Source organism: Lissotriton helveticus, chromosome 1_1 (assembly GCF_964261635.1).
Source record: "Lissotriton helveticus chromosome 1_1, aLisHel1.1, whole genome shotgun sequence".
NCBI classification, from domain to species: Eukaryota; Metazoa; Chordata; class Amphibia; order Caudata; family Salamandridae; genus Lissotriton; species Lissotriton helveticus.
In genome coordinates this window covers 542,945,991-542,960,350 of record NC_136057.1, presented here as the reverse complement: position 1 = coordinate 542,960,350, position 14,360 = coordinate 542,945,991, and positions in this window count along the sequence as shown.

Here is a 14,360-nt window from a genome sequence, read left to right as displayed (position 1 = left end):
TGGCCACAGATCAAATTTCTAAATGGATAGCAGGGGCCATAAAAGTAACGGCACCATTGAAGAAAAAAACGAGTTTTAGAAAAAAACAACAATCACAACCCTGGTTCTCCGAGTCTCCCAGGACACAAAAAAGAGTGTGCAGGAAACTCGAAAGGTTATGGAGGGTTAGATATGACCCTGATAGAACAAGCATTTGCAATGCAATAGGTCTCGCATTTACGTGAGTTTAAGCTATTGGCATTATAAATGACAATGCCTATTATTTAAGTTTTAAAAACGAAAACAAAACTAAAAGGCATTGTTATTTGCAATGTGAATAGCTCAAACTCACGTAAATGAGGGCACCTATTGCATTGCAAATTCTTGTTTGTAAATATGCCCCTTAGTTCTGTGGATTCCTCGGACAGCTTGGGAGACTGGAACTGTTCCAAATGCTAAGAGCGTCGCAATAAATTATCTGCCAGGTAAACGTTAGTAAAAATAAAGAATTATATTCAAGAATTCTGCTCGAGACAGCGAGGTTCTGAAAATTACAAATTCAACTCCAGGGATAGAAAGATCTGCGCCATTCTTGTTTCCAAGGAGTTGCCAGAAACAGATTTATCCTACGGAACGTGTATTAAGTAAGGGCCCTTGTGTGTGTACTTGCTAGAAATCTGAAGGAGAGCTTCTTACATAACCGAGGGCAGGACGAGAGAGGTGGTGGGGGGGGGGGGGGGGGGGGAGAAGACGGACAGAAGGAGAGAGACCGACATACGAGGAGAGAAGAGGGGAATCTTGAGGGAGAGAAAAAAGAAGGGACAGAGTGGGGGAAGAATCAGAGCAGCTAGTAAGTTGTATAAATATGAGAGCGAGAGAGAACGAGGGTGAACTATAGAAAGAAAGAGGGCTGACAGACAGATATAGTCAGAAAACGAGATTACGAGTGAAAGGGAGAGAGAGATAATGAGTGAATGGGAGAGAAGGGAAAATGTATAGAAAGAACATTACTAATAGTCTTAAATAAAACTGAAGTCCCTAAAATAGATTCAGGTCAGGGCCTCACAGTGCTTGCGCGTGCGCGCCTTAGAGCTTCACTGTATGTCCAGCCCCACCCCATGAGCACAGGCACATATAAGAGTTACACGTATAAGGCTGGCAGGGTCTACTCCTGCACATTTTATCATGTGACTGAACTCCAAGGGTGACCTGTCAGTCAAACAGTGGTTAGAGGATTACCCAGGCGCTCTCTGACCACATGCAGAGACCCGGACAATATCAATGAGGATTCTCTGGGGAAACCCAGCAGCTCAACAGACCTCACTACCAAAAAACGTAGAGAACATCTAATTACAGCGATAAACTCCACCAATACTATCGAAAAGAGAGAAAACAGAAATAAATGCTCTCAGTTGTCTACAGGCTTGAATGATGAAAGGAGACTGGTGAGAGCTCTGGAACACAAGGTAAAACAAGCACGTGAGTGGTGCGTGCGTGGGCGCTAAAAGTAAAACAAACGAGTGTCTGGTCACCCCCAAAGCAATGCCGAATATTGGGAATACTCACTGTTACCTGGCAGCGTAGACTGCCTCTGTGCTCACACAAAGCGATACACGAGCGCAGGCGGGCTCGCGGCCCTTGTCCTTCTACTTCCATGGCCCTGGTCTGCCCCCTGTCCTCGGGCTCGGGTCGTGCGCAGCTGATATTAGACCCGGGTCCTTGTCCGTGCTCTCTTTCTGTGGCGGGCGGGCACGCGCGCGCTCGCTCAGTGCGTAAGAGGGGCGCACTGGGCCTTGTTCTCTCACGCATCTGTATAGGAGGCCGAAAGGGGGCACGCGCCGGCAGTCAGACAGACGGACGGACCAAGCGCCATGGAGCCGCCGCTGCTGCTCGCCGCCTGCCTCCTGCTGCTCGGTGGGGCCCGCGCCGACCTCTCAGGTGAGTGCGAGGAAAGAGGGGGGGGACATCTCACCCTTGGGGGGTGGAGGCGGCGGCGGGGGGGGGAGTTGGTGTCTGTATGTGTGCATGTGTGTGTGTGTGTATGTGCGCTCGTGTGCCCGTGTGTGTGTCTGTGTGTGTGCTTGTGCGAAAAGCAGGGGCTGTGTGTGTGTATGCATGAGGCGTCCAAGGAGAGAAAGAAGAGACAGGAGAGGGTGAGCGCGCGACCTGATCCCATTGCGGCCGGCTGCGTGCGCGTAACAGCCTCTTGTCCGCTCTGCCTACTCCTTGAAAGTAAAACGCGTGAAACGATTACAAAAGACTCGCTCTGCGACTGCAGGCCTTTGGCCTGCAAATCGCAGTGCGAGACCTAAAAAGGGAATATAAAATAGCCTTAAACTCCTATAAAAAAATAATCTTTACGGCAAAAAGTCAATTCTTTGTCCAAAAGATAGAGGAGTAAAAAAACTGTAGTAGAGAACTCTTCTCGATAGTTAAAAAACTATCAAAGATAACAACTAGCAACAATACACTTAATAGTATTGATTTTTGCAAATCTCTTGGGCAATTCTTTGTTAATAAAGTGATATCGGTATACGAGTCATTTAAATCTAATTTGCAACCAATGTCAGAGACCATCTCTTCTAAGAATACATTCTCCTCAGATGAAACATCAGAATCTGTGTTCAAATTCTGTTCCCCAGGGCTAGAACAGGTTACTCTGGCAGTCCTGTCTAAAACATCTGGGGCATTCGGGGATCCATGTCCACCAAAAATTCTACATCTCTTCCCAGAGCTCCTTAGCGAGCAACTGGTCAGACTCATGGAGCATATAATTATCTCAGGTGTCTATCCAACTTTATGAAAATCAATTTCAGTTCTTCCCCTACTCAAAAAAACTAACCTAGATCCATTAGAACCGGGAAACTATAGACCTATAGCTAGGATTCCATTTGGTGCAAAGGTTCTTGAGAAACTGCTGAATAAACAACTGGTCCAATTTGTTAAAGAGGCAGACATCTTTGACCCATCTCAGTATGGTTTTCGAGAGGGGCATGGCACCGAGACTGCACTGCTAATGGCCGTAGAAGAACTCAGGAGTGTGCTGGATGCCGGGGCAAAGGCCGCCTTGATTCTGTAAGACCTCTCGGCGGCCTTCGATACGGTAAACCATGACACACTCCTGGACCGGCTTACAGCAGTGGGGTTCCATCAAGATGCAAGAACATTGATGGCATCATTTTTGAGAGACTGGTCTTTGACGGTGGAGATGGGAAGGGAAAAATCCAAACCTTTCAACTCCCCTTGTGGGGTACCGCAGGGGTCCTCATTAAGCCCTACGCTATTTAATTTATACGTAGCACCGCTGGCAGAAATCATCAGGGAATGTGGCTTCCTTCCTGTATCATACGCTGATGACACGCAAATCGTGGTCACAATCTCTGAGGATATGCTAGGCACGGCAGATAGGTTTAGAAACTGTATGAAGCAGGTTAGCCTATGGATGGAAAGAAACTGTCTAAAACTCAATGGAGAAAAAAGTGAGGTCTTGATACTGGGGAGCAACACTGAAATCTGGTCGCCGAGTTGGTGGCCCGCCAATCTCAGCAACTGCCCTTCGCCGGTCAAGAAAGTTAAAAATCTAGGAATGCTGATAGATAATAGACTCACTTTCGGAGCCCAAGTCAACAAATTATCATCTACCATGTGTTACATACTGAAAATGGTCAGGAAATTACTACCATACATCCCGAAGGACTCATGAAAAACGGTGCTCACCACATTAGCCCTATCAAGACTCGATTATGGAAATGCGTTGTATGCCGGATTGCAGACCCAGTATCTGGTGAAACTTCAACGGCTGCAAAATTCAGCGGCCAGGCTGCTATTAAATATCCCTAAATCAGAACGCATCTCTCATCATCTGAATGCCTTACATTGGCTTCCCATCAGGAAACGGATTAGATTTAAATCATTGTGCCTAACTTACAAGGTGCTGCAGGGCGCAGGATCTCTATTTCTCAGAACGCATTTCAAGCTGTATGTTCCAACAAGAGAGCTGCGTTCCTCACAAGCCAAACTAATTCAGGTTCCCCGTTTCAAACAAGTTAGGTGGGGCGGCAGAAGCTTCATATTGCACGCAGCTAAGGATTGGAATCTTCTCCCCCAGGCCATCAAAAATTGCACCTCCCTGCTGTCCTTCAGAAAGCTTGTAAAAACATGAATTTTTAACTTACATTAACCAGGCTATAACCTCAGTACTGCTCACATGTATCTGTTCAGCGCTAAGACGCCCACGGGCAAATGCGCGCTTTATAAAACGACAAATCAAATCAATCAGAAGAAGGACTTCCTTGCTGTCTGAAAAAAGAAGACTGGACCTGCTTGCCTTTAACCCAGGAACCAAGATGTGACTACAAGAGTTAGTTAGCTAGCCTCCTGTCTGAGCTACAGGGATACAACAAGTATCCAGACTCCTTCCCTGCAACAGCCCGGCTGACCAGTACCAACTAGACCTGCTGGGCTCTGTTGCTGACCACTGCCAGAGTGAGCCCTGATCCCCAAGAAGTGCCTTCCCAAGTCCTGGACCCATCATTGGTGTTAGAGTGTACTACTCCAACCTGTAAACTGCAAGAACTAGATTCCAGATAAAAATACAAAGGTTCTGCGCTCTTCACATTATAAATGACTGACCCCATCTTCCACCAACAGCTTTACTTCTCTCCATGCTGAGTCTCCCACCAACGTGAAACTCCCACAGCGACCTGCTGATCATGCCAACAACATTCTCCCTGGGACTACTACAGATGTGAAGCTTCGGCAGAGACTCCTTTTGTGGAACTGGACAGAGTTAGAAGGTAAACTCTCCACCGGGACACACCTGGCCTCTGTATCTGACCTGCGCTCCATTGTGATCAGCTTGAACTTTTTGTCGTAGTCCAGGTCCAGTGCGAGATATTGCCTCTAAGCCAAGCCTGACTGCTTTTGTGCCAAACTACCAGAGGTTAAGTACAGGTTTCTTTAGTGATTTTTGTGGCTCACCCTGACGAGCATTGTGTGTATTAATTGAATCAAAAACTGTGTAAATTTAATATAAATGATTAGCATGTTTTTGAAATTACCGATACTAAATCAATGTCAAAGTTAATGTTTACTTTCCCAATGAAATGTCATGAACAAGTTTTTTTTATCTATAGGCCATCAAGGTAGAACTGTAAAGATAAATGTGTTGCATTTAAGTCTTAGCTTTATACATACAGTCTATATTGCCAACACTGTATTGTTCTGAACACTGAAACCCTGAAATGTTAACATTTCTCAACTTCTAATGCATCTGTTTAAGAAATACTACTTTGAGTATTTTATAAATGGCATTTATCAACAGTTCGAGAGGTCCTTTTTTACAATTTATAAAGCTAGTATTTAATTTGAATGTATGAATATATGTACATTGTAAATGTCATGCACTCACCTGGTCCCAACAACGGAGACGTCCCTGGAGCCAATGTGGGACCTCCTATCCCTCTCATGACTGCACCATATCAAGGGGCCAAGCTCCTTAGATCACGCACGGGCCTTGGGGGAGGGTGTTGGGATAAAATAAGAAAAGAGAGACTCACTGTACTGGATCTCCTCAGAGCCTGTGTTACACTGCGTAACAGGAGTTGTCACTTCTGAGACCTGTGTTTGCAAGGTAGATGTGCACTGGACCACAACCTCTGGTTTATGGAAGACACAATACACTGGAAATAACAAGAGGAGGCAGTTACTATTAGTGAACTAACAGGCCTCAATATACCATGACCATACTTTGACATTAGTAACACACACTCACAGGTTTTATCAGCAGCACAGCATGAGACCAGAATAACCAAGAACATAGATTGGAGTTTCTGGCACTATCAAGGATCAACTTGGAACACAGATTCGAGTTACTGGCACTTTCAAGGATTAAACTCAGTAAAATTTTCATACATATATCAAACAATCTGTCTGAAGTGCTGTCTCTTGGCACTACCGTTCATCAGGGAAACACAAAGCTAAAGTCTTTAGCTCTTGCGCAATCACAGTTTTAGCACCAAGTTTGCCTGAAGGCTCTGCAGCATGAACACAGAAGATGCGCTGGAGAAAATCACAGAGAGGACATGGAGGAAAATTCTATAATCTTTGAAGACACCGAGACTCAGTCCTGCGTACTAAAATTGAGGATTAATGAACACTAACCTGATGTCAAGTACTTAGCCTTGTTCTTCCACTTGTCTGAAGTTTGAAGAAGAACTTGAGGCTTTAGCTCTTGCACACCACGAGTAGCTGTACAGGAGCTAGAGATGAATAAGGTGTCAATGGAGCTGGAGCCATGGGAACTACTGGTCCAGCTTGGACTTAAAGCAGACTAGAGTGCTTCTCAGTTCCAGTCTGGAAGGTTCTCAACGACCCTTGAAGGTTGGAACCATTTAACCAGGAAACAAATGTATAATTTTTGTTCGAACATGCATAATGGAAAAGAAAACCAAGCTCTAGTAACAGCATGTACAAGGCATTCTATTGGTTCAAGGGATTCTGGGGGAAGCTTGCTGAGACTCAATGGAAAACCACACCAAGGCTCAAGTATCAGTGGGTGCAAGGTACTGTATTGGTTGACAGTTTCTGGGACACTTGCAGGAATACAAGGTAATGAATTCATGTGCTTTGGTGAAGCATCAGACATGATATCATAGCATGCCATTAAACGCCATGGGGTAATATATTATGATCCCTGCACGCTTACCCAATACACAGAGGACGCATGAAGTGGTCGTGGCTGGTCCTCATGCAAGAAATGAGCTACGGGTGTGGTTTGTCTTGGCTATGGGCATGGAAGGTATGAACCAGACTAGGGGCAATAAAATTGCTGGCTGGTTCTCATACTGCTCTTCAGGAATAGGTGTGGGAGGGGACGCAGGGCAGGTCTGGGCACAATAGGGCTTACATATAACACCTGTTGTTGTGAATCTGCCAGATATTTCACAAAGTCTTGCATGGCAGGTGCATTTTCAGAATGCATTATAAAAATTTTGAGTACAATACGTGGATGGGTACCAGTTAAACAATAGAAGGGGGAACCCCCAGTGGCTAAATGCTGTGAGTTAATGTATGCAATTTCAGCGAACGGTAACAAGGATTCGCAACCCTTAGTAGCAGAGGCCAAACAACATTGCAGTGTCTGTTCCAAAACGTGATTTGACGTCTCTCCCTGTCCATCAGTTTGACAGGCAGATGAGAGTCAAGCATCAATGTCCAATGATGACAAAGACGGCTCCAAAATCAGGAAATGAATTGTGGTCCCCAATCAGAAATGATGATCGAAGGGAGTCTGAGTACATTTCATGAATTGTCGAATAAATAGCATTGCTAGGGTTCAGGCAGTGGGAATTTCTTTAAGGGCAATACAATTTGCCATCTTGGAAAAAAAGAACTATTCCCACCCAAATGGTTGTGTAGCCATTGGAATTGGGAAGTTCAGTAATTAAATCCTTGCTTATGGTGTGCCAAGGATGTGTCGGTACTGGCAAGGTTCATAAATAGCCCAATGGGGTGGAATGGGATGCCTTGTTTTGAAAACGTATTGGGCTGGTCTGAACATGGTCATGCACATCCTTGGACAATGTGGGCCACCAAAGCCATCGCTGCCAGTTTGGTAAGATCTTCTGTATTCCTGGATGACATGCAAATGGAGTTCCATGGCACCAGGTTAAGACTGCCTGTCTTAATTCTTTCGTGGGGGCATATAATGAAGTCTCATGGCAACAAAGCTCAGTTTGTACATGAATATCATTTCAGTCATCCAGGAGCTTAATTCTTCTTGACTCATACTCTGCCTGACTTTATTCAAGAAAGATTATTGGTCACAGAGAGCTACGATGTGTTCTGAGTCTACAATGTTCTGTGGTGTCTGTGCCTAAGCGTCCTGGTTTTTGTAACCCCTTCTAGACAGGAAATCAGCCTTAATCTGTTGAGTATCTGGCTAATAGGTGATGACAAAATGAAATTCACTGAAAAATAATAACCAGCTCACTTGTCTAGGGGTCAAGGCTTTTAAAGACCTGAGGAATTGGAGGTTCATATGATCAGTGTATATTGTGATAATACACTGGGCCCATAATAGTTGGTGGCACCCTTCTTGAAAGCATAATTTAATGGCCCCTAATTCTCATTTGGCAACTATATAATTCTACTCTGCCTGCAATTATTGTACAGAAAAAGGGCAACTGAATGCATATGTCCTGTTGTGCTGTTGCTTTGTGATAGGGTACCTCCCGCAGCCACCTGGGAGGCATCTGCCTCCACAAAGTGAGGATGCCTGGGGTCTGGATGTTTGAGTACTGGTGCCATTGTGAATCTCTCCTTGAATGAGTGAAATGCATGATTGACTTCCTGGGACCACTCAAAAGGTACCTTCTTTCTATCCAATTTGGCAAAAAAGAAAATGTTCTGCCTCAGCCTTTGAGTGAACGTAAACATGACGGCAGGGAAGTGTTGCTCCCGGAATTAATTCTATGCGGCAACCAAATCCCCTATGAGGTTTTAGTTATGTAGCTTGTTGTTCATCAAAGATGTCTAGGATGTCCTGGCATTCTTCTGGAAGCAGGATCAAAGCGTCTGGTTTAGGATGCATAAGTCAAGAGAGATGGAACTTTCTGAGCGTTTTTGTAGCAATGAGTTTGACAGTAATTGGATTCCAAGGTGACAAGATGGAGGGACCAGTAAATGGCAGGATTGGGCAGCTGAAGCCAAGGGATTTCTCAAATAGACTTAATGCCAAAGGTAGGTTTGCCAATGAGAGCAAAGGTCAAGGTCTCAGTTGGCCCTTTCTCTCATACTAAGAATAATGGTGTACTTAGGTATACAATCTTCCCAGAAGAGAGCTCAGAACCACATACGGCTCTATCATGCTCAAAGTCACTTTTTGTAAATCTCTAGGATATGTAAAGAACTCGCCCTGGGTACAGTTAAGATGTTTTCGGTGTCCCCAGAATCTAGAAGCAATGGTAAATCCTGCCTCTGATGCGGTGCAATGATTAGGGTAACTGGTATCGTTAAATGTTGTGGAACCTTCTGTGAGGTTTTAGCCAAACTCAGACGTGAGTCCCGTGCTCTCCATGCCACTGGAATCAAGCTATTGTGGCTGATGAGGGCTGAAAGCCCGAAACCGGTCCTACGATGCTTGTTTCCAGTCCAGGGAGGACCTGGCTTGGCAGTTCGGGCTGAACTGTTCCCATGGGGCACAGGGTCTAGACTGATTTGCATATGGCTGGGTTCAAACTGGAATGGCATGGTGAGCAAAAAACGATGGATTTAGGCCCAGATCTCTGCACTGGGATGAATGTATGACATTGTTCTGCATTCTGTCCATCACTTGTTGTTTTTGCATTTGTCACCCCGAGTGGGACGGGTATGCTCAGACGTGAGTCCTGTGCTCCCCATGCCACTGGAATCAAGCTATCGTGGCTGATGAGAGCTGAAAGCCCGAAATCGGTCCTACGATGCTTGTTTCCAGTCCAGGGAGGACCTGGCTTGGCAGTTCGGGCTGGACTGTTCCCATGGAGCACAGGGTCAGACTGATTTGCATATGGCTGGGTTCAAACTGGAATGGCATGGTGAGCAAAAAACGATGGATTTAGGCCCAGATCTCTGTACTGGGGTGAATGTATGACATTGTTCTGAATTCTGTCCATCACCTGTTGTTTTTGCATTTGTCACCCCATGTGGGACGGGTATGCTCAGACTTGAGTCCCGTGCTCTCCATGCCACTGGAATCAAGCTATCGTGGCTGATGAGGGCTGAAAGCCCAAAACCGGTCCTACGGTGCTTGTTTCCAGTCCAGGAAGGTCCTGGCTTGGCAGTTCGGGCTGGACTGTTCCCAAGGGGCACATGGTGAAGACTGATTTGCATATGGCTGGGTTCAAACTGGAATGGCATGGTGAGCAAAAACCAATGGATTTAGGCCCAGATCTCTCTATTGGGGTGAATGTATGACATTGTTCTGCATTCTGTCCATCACCTGTTGTTTTTGCATTTCTCACCCGAGTGGGACGGGTATGCTCAGATGTGAGTCCCGTGATCTCCATGCCACTGGAATCAAGCTATCGAAAGCCCGAAACCGGTCCTACGATGCTTGTTTCCAGTCCAAGGAGGACCTGGCTTGGCAGTTCGGGCTGGACTGTTCCCCTGGGGCACAGGGCCAAGACTGATTTGCATATGGCTGGGTTCAAACTCGATTGGTATGGTGAGCAAAAAACGATGGATTTAGGCCCAGATCTCTGTACTGGGGTGAATGTATGACATTGTTCTGCATTCTGTCCATCACCTGTTGTTTTTGCACCAATTCTGATGACGGCATTCATTGAGATCTTACAGACGCAAAATGCTGACGGTGAGCTACAAGAGGAAACAAGGACACAGGTATCATCCACTATGAACATTGCTAATGCGACCAATGCTGACGGCGATGCTTCACATCTATGTGCGGTTAATCTTCTTAACGAGGTAATCCAACTTTCACCTACAATGGTAGACACATTCTTTACAGACTTAGAAGATTTGATGTTTTCTCCAGACAATAACACTGACTTTTGATTTGGCACACCGTGTTCTGAGAGACTCTGAATTCGACCTTCATTTTTCAAAACAAAGTTCTAACTTTGGTATTCTTTTTTTTATGAATAACTTTTTCTCTTTCCAAATTTGTATTTTTTTATTTTTTGGCACAAAGTAATCTGCTTAAAGTAGAACTATTCATAGAGAACTAGAATTCTTTGAAAACTTCCAGAGGCAATATTTGACATTGCCCAAATTCAAACAGTTATATGTATTATGACATGAAATGGTTTCCGCTTTTTTCTTCTGCATTTTCTGCCATTTCATGAATGTATTTTTGTGATTCTTTCAGACAGCATTTACAAATGTCAACTATATGCTTGGAATGAAACATTGCTTTAAATGCGTACAGCACGGATGCTCTTTTCGAGTACAGCCAGTACCAATGCATTTGTATGTGTTTTGGGTGGGTTTTTAACACATCGTGTTTAGATATTTTTAACGTGTTTAGAACTAAGTAGAAGTCGTACATAATTGTATGGCATTTTAGATTCCGAATGGATTTTCCTAATTCATGCCTTACATAGGTACAATTCATGTTGCCCTTATATAGGCATATAAATCAAGCCCTTATTTAGGCATAACCCATGCTACCCAAATACCGGCATGGCTACTTCCATCCGTTCACCAAACGTCAAAACGATTTCTTGGAAAACCAGCTTAAGCCGTTAGGGACTTCCCCTTGCTTGAATATTGATTCCTCCAAGAACTCAGTTAGTTTTACAATGAACAACTATTCCCTTGGGGTTCATTCATGACGTTCATATGCCAGACTTCACGTCAAATATGGCATTCCTAAACACCTTCAAGGTATAAATATACCTTCACTTGCTATGGCAAAGCACGATGTTTCGGAGAAGTTTGACGACCTACTTGCCCGATGCAGCTCGCTACAGCAAGTGCCAAAGGAAGCCGACTCTCCAGTTGATGCACTGATCAGGACGCTGCCCTCCTCTGCTGAGTATCCAGCTCCAGTGTTTCTGACTCCCCTTGTGGGGTGTTGGGAAATCGAATCCAGAGAAAGAGATACCAGACCTCCTTTATTCTAACAAGGTATGGAGCTGATTAGAACCTAGAGAAACCTTTGGTAGATTCTTGGCAAAACTAAACCTATGCAAAAGACCATACTTATTTCCTCCTTCGTACTAGACTTAGGTTAGGTACATTGGGGTAGGTGAATTTTAGAAGCACCAGTTGAGTATTTTAGCCTGGGTTATTTATGTATGTATTTTTATATGGCTTAGAAACCATACAATGCTCCTACAGTATTATTTTATAATACTATTCTCGCTGTACGCATTATACTTTGCAATCTGTCTAACGATTGTAGCAGTTCACCTCTTTTGCATGAGAAAGAAGACTGTACAATAATCCTTTTATTGAAAAAGCCTGTCTCTCTATTTCTCTGCAACTCTGTAGAAACGAAGCATGCACGATTGACTGAGTGAACTAATTATCTATTGTTTCCACAACTCTGAGAGATATGTTCTTAATCTTGGGGAAACAAAGTTGTGATGTTTATGCTGTTGTCAGAAACGAATCCCTTCTTGTGTATTCGAGAAAGTTTCTAGTGACCTCTGAGCTAGCTGGCACTCACTATTAAGTTTAGTATATTCGATAGAGACCTATTGACTTAAGTCCTAAGTCAAATCTATAGGATATATTATTCCAATACGCAGAGCCTATTAGGAATATAGGAACAACACTACAGGGGAAGGAGGTTAACTCCTCTGCAAATTAAGGGTAGGCAAATATAAGTTTTCTCTCTATTTTTCTCACTCTCTTTTGAGCTTGTCTAAGCTGTCTGAGAAACAGCCATGAGGCATGTATGTGGTTATTCAGTAATACTGTTTTAAAAATTGTTAGTATTAATAAAATGAAAAAAAATATATGCTATGTTACTATGCATCCTGTCTGATGAAAATGTGAAAGGATGAGTAGTCTAGATTGCTGTTCCCTTATTTGACCTTTAAGGGGAACTAGATGTGGGTAGTTTTTGTTCTAAAATTCTCAGGTGATAACACTATTATTGTTTATGTTATTCTCATTCTACATACAGTTTTGCAAAGGGCATTGCAAGTCTTTTATTAGCTAGTCTGTGTAAATAAGCTGACAGTCCTTATTAAAGCTGATGTTGCATGGTTTGGATCGTGAAAAGTGGAATGCAGGAAAGACGCCCATGTGATCCTCAGCAAACATTTTTTAAGAAAATATTCTTTTATAGGAGTTTGTTTGTCACAACATGTTCTGCTGGAGACATTTATGTACCCACTATGTTGAAGTTTTTTTTAGGTCTTTATGTAATAGGAATCCCTATTAAATTAGCAGTTTTAGATTTTCCTGCTGCGCCTATCACATGAGAGCATGGTACTAAGCGTACAATGTAGGTGTTTTATATTAAGAGAAATCATTTTAGAAGTGTCTGCAGTCCTGTACAAGCAGTGAAAGGTTATGACTTATGAACACAAGCATAGGAATACATAAATGTAAGGATTTAGAGTATGTCTGTATTGTTTTTTCTTTTTCTCAGAATTTAGTAAATGAGCACAGACTTCCTTAGCTCCTTCAAATAGTGTAATAGGTCCAGGGTGTTTTTGCTCTCAGATAGATGAAGTGGTTCTTGGGTGATCTGTTAATACATAGGGCGCCCCAAGACTAGGAAGTATTCTGAGGCTATCCTCTCTGTTGATAGATTATGTCTGTGCCTTGTCTAAAGACCTTTTGTTCTGTCCACCAATAGATATGTGCTGCCTTACAATCTTTGCCAGAGGGGCCTGGACATCAGATCCAGCCTGGGGAGTCAGCACCAGTCCAGCTTGAAGACAAGGTGAAGGTAACCAGCACAGGCGTTGCTGGCAACTAGGACCCCAGTGATGGCCGCAGCACTAGGATGTGAAATGTGTACCCTTGCCACTGTCTTGGGCGAAAGACGAGGTCACAAATCAGAAAGGAGAAGTTGTGGATCAAGTTTTTGATGCCCAGCTGAAAGAGTCACAGACCGACCAGAACGCCAAGGAGGCTTTTGCTTGAGGTGACCCCTTTTGAAATGAGGGTTGCTTCAGAGATCCCAGCATCAAGCCCCTGAATCCTGGTCCCAAAGTGAATGAAAAGTTTGCACCTTTGTTTGTTGATCAAGAGTGCCTGGGCATACTGGATACAATGTTTGGCCCCAATAAAAGAGAAGTGCGCCAGCAAAGTAATACAGGATTTAGGGAAGGACTTGCGTTCAGGGTACAGGTGCTGTGCCCTTGGTGCCCGTTAGATCACAGTGAAGAAAACTGGTGCACTGTCTGTGACACTGGACAAGATAGTTGAGGGCATTTGCCCTGGGGGGGTGGTTGCCCTATCCTGAAAGAACACCTTTTTTTTCCAAACTGAGCCGTGATTCCTGAGTTGCCAGATGTGCAGCTCCACCGTGGGAACAACAAGAGCCTGCCTGTGAGGCTCAAACGGACACAGGAAGAAGACTCCCCTCTGGATGGTTGTACAGCAGCTTCAATTTTCCAAGGACTTCTTTTTGTTAGTAATGTACCCCTTTAGTCAGCCCATTTTTGTGGAGGAGCCGCCCTTTGCGGCTCCTAATCCTAATTCCTATGGCCCTGTGCGGTCCTCCTGGTCCCCTGGAGCCAGGATTTTTTTGACTATATTAATTCATACTCTAGCCCTTATTAAAGGAGCACTGGAAAAGTCTATTGAAAATGTTTTTTTACATAGAATTGGACTAGATGGTTCTAGGATTTGCTTTTTGCTTAGGGCTGGAAAAATATCGATAATTCTGTTGACCCAATGCTCTGTTCCCTTTGTAC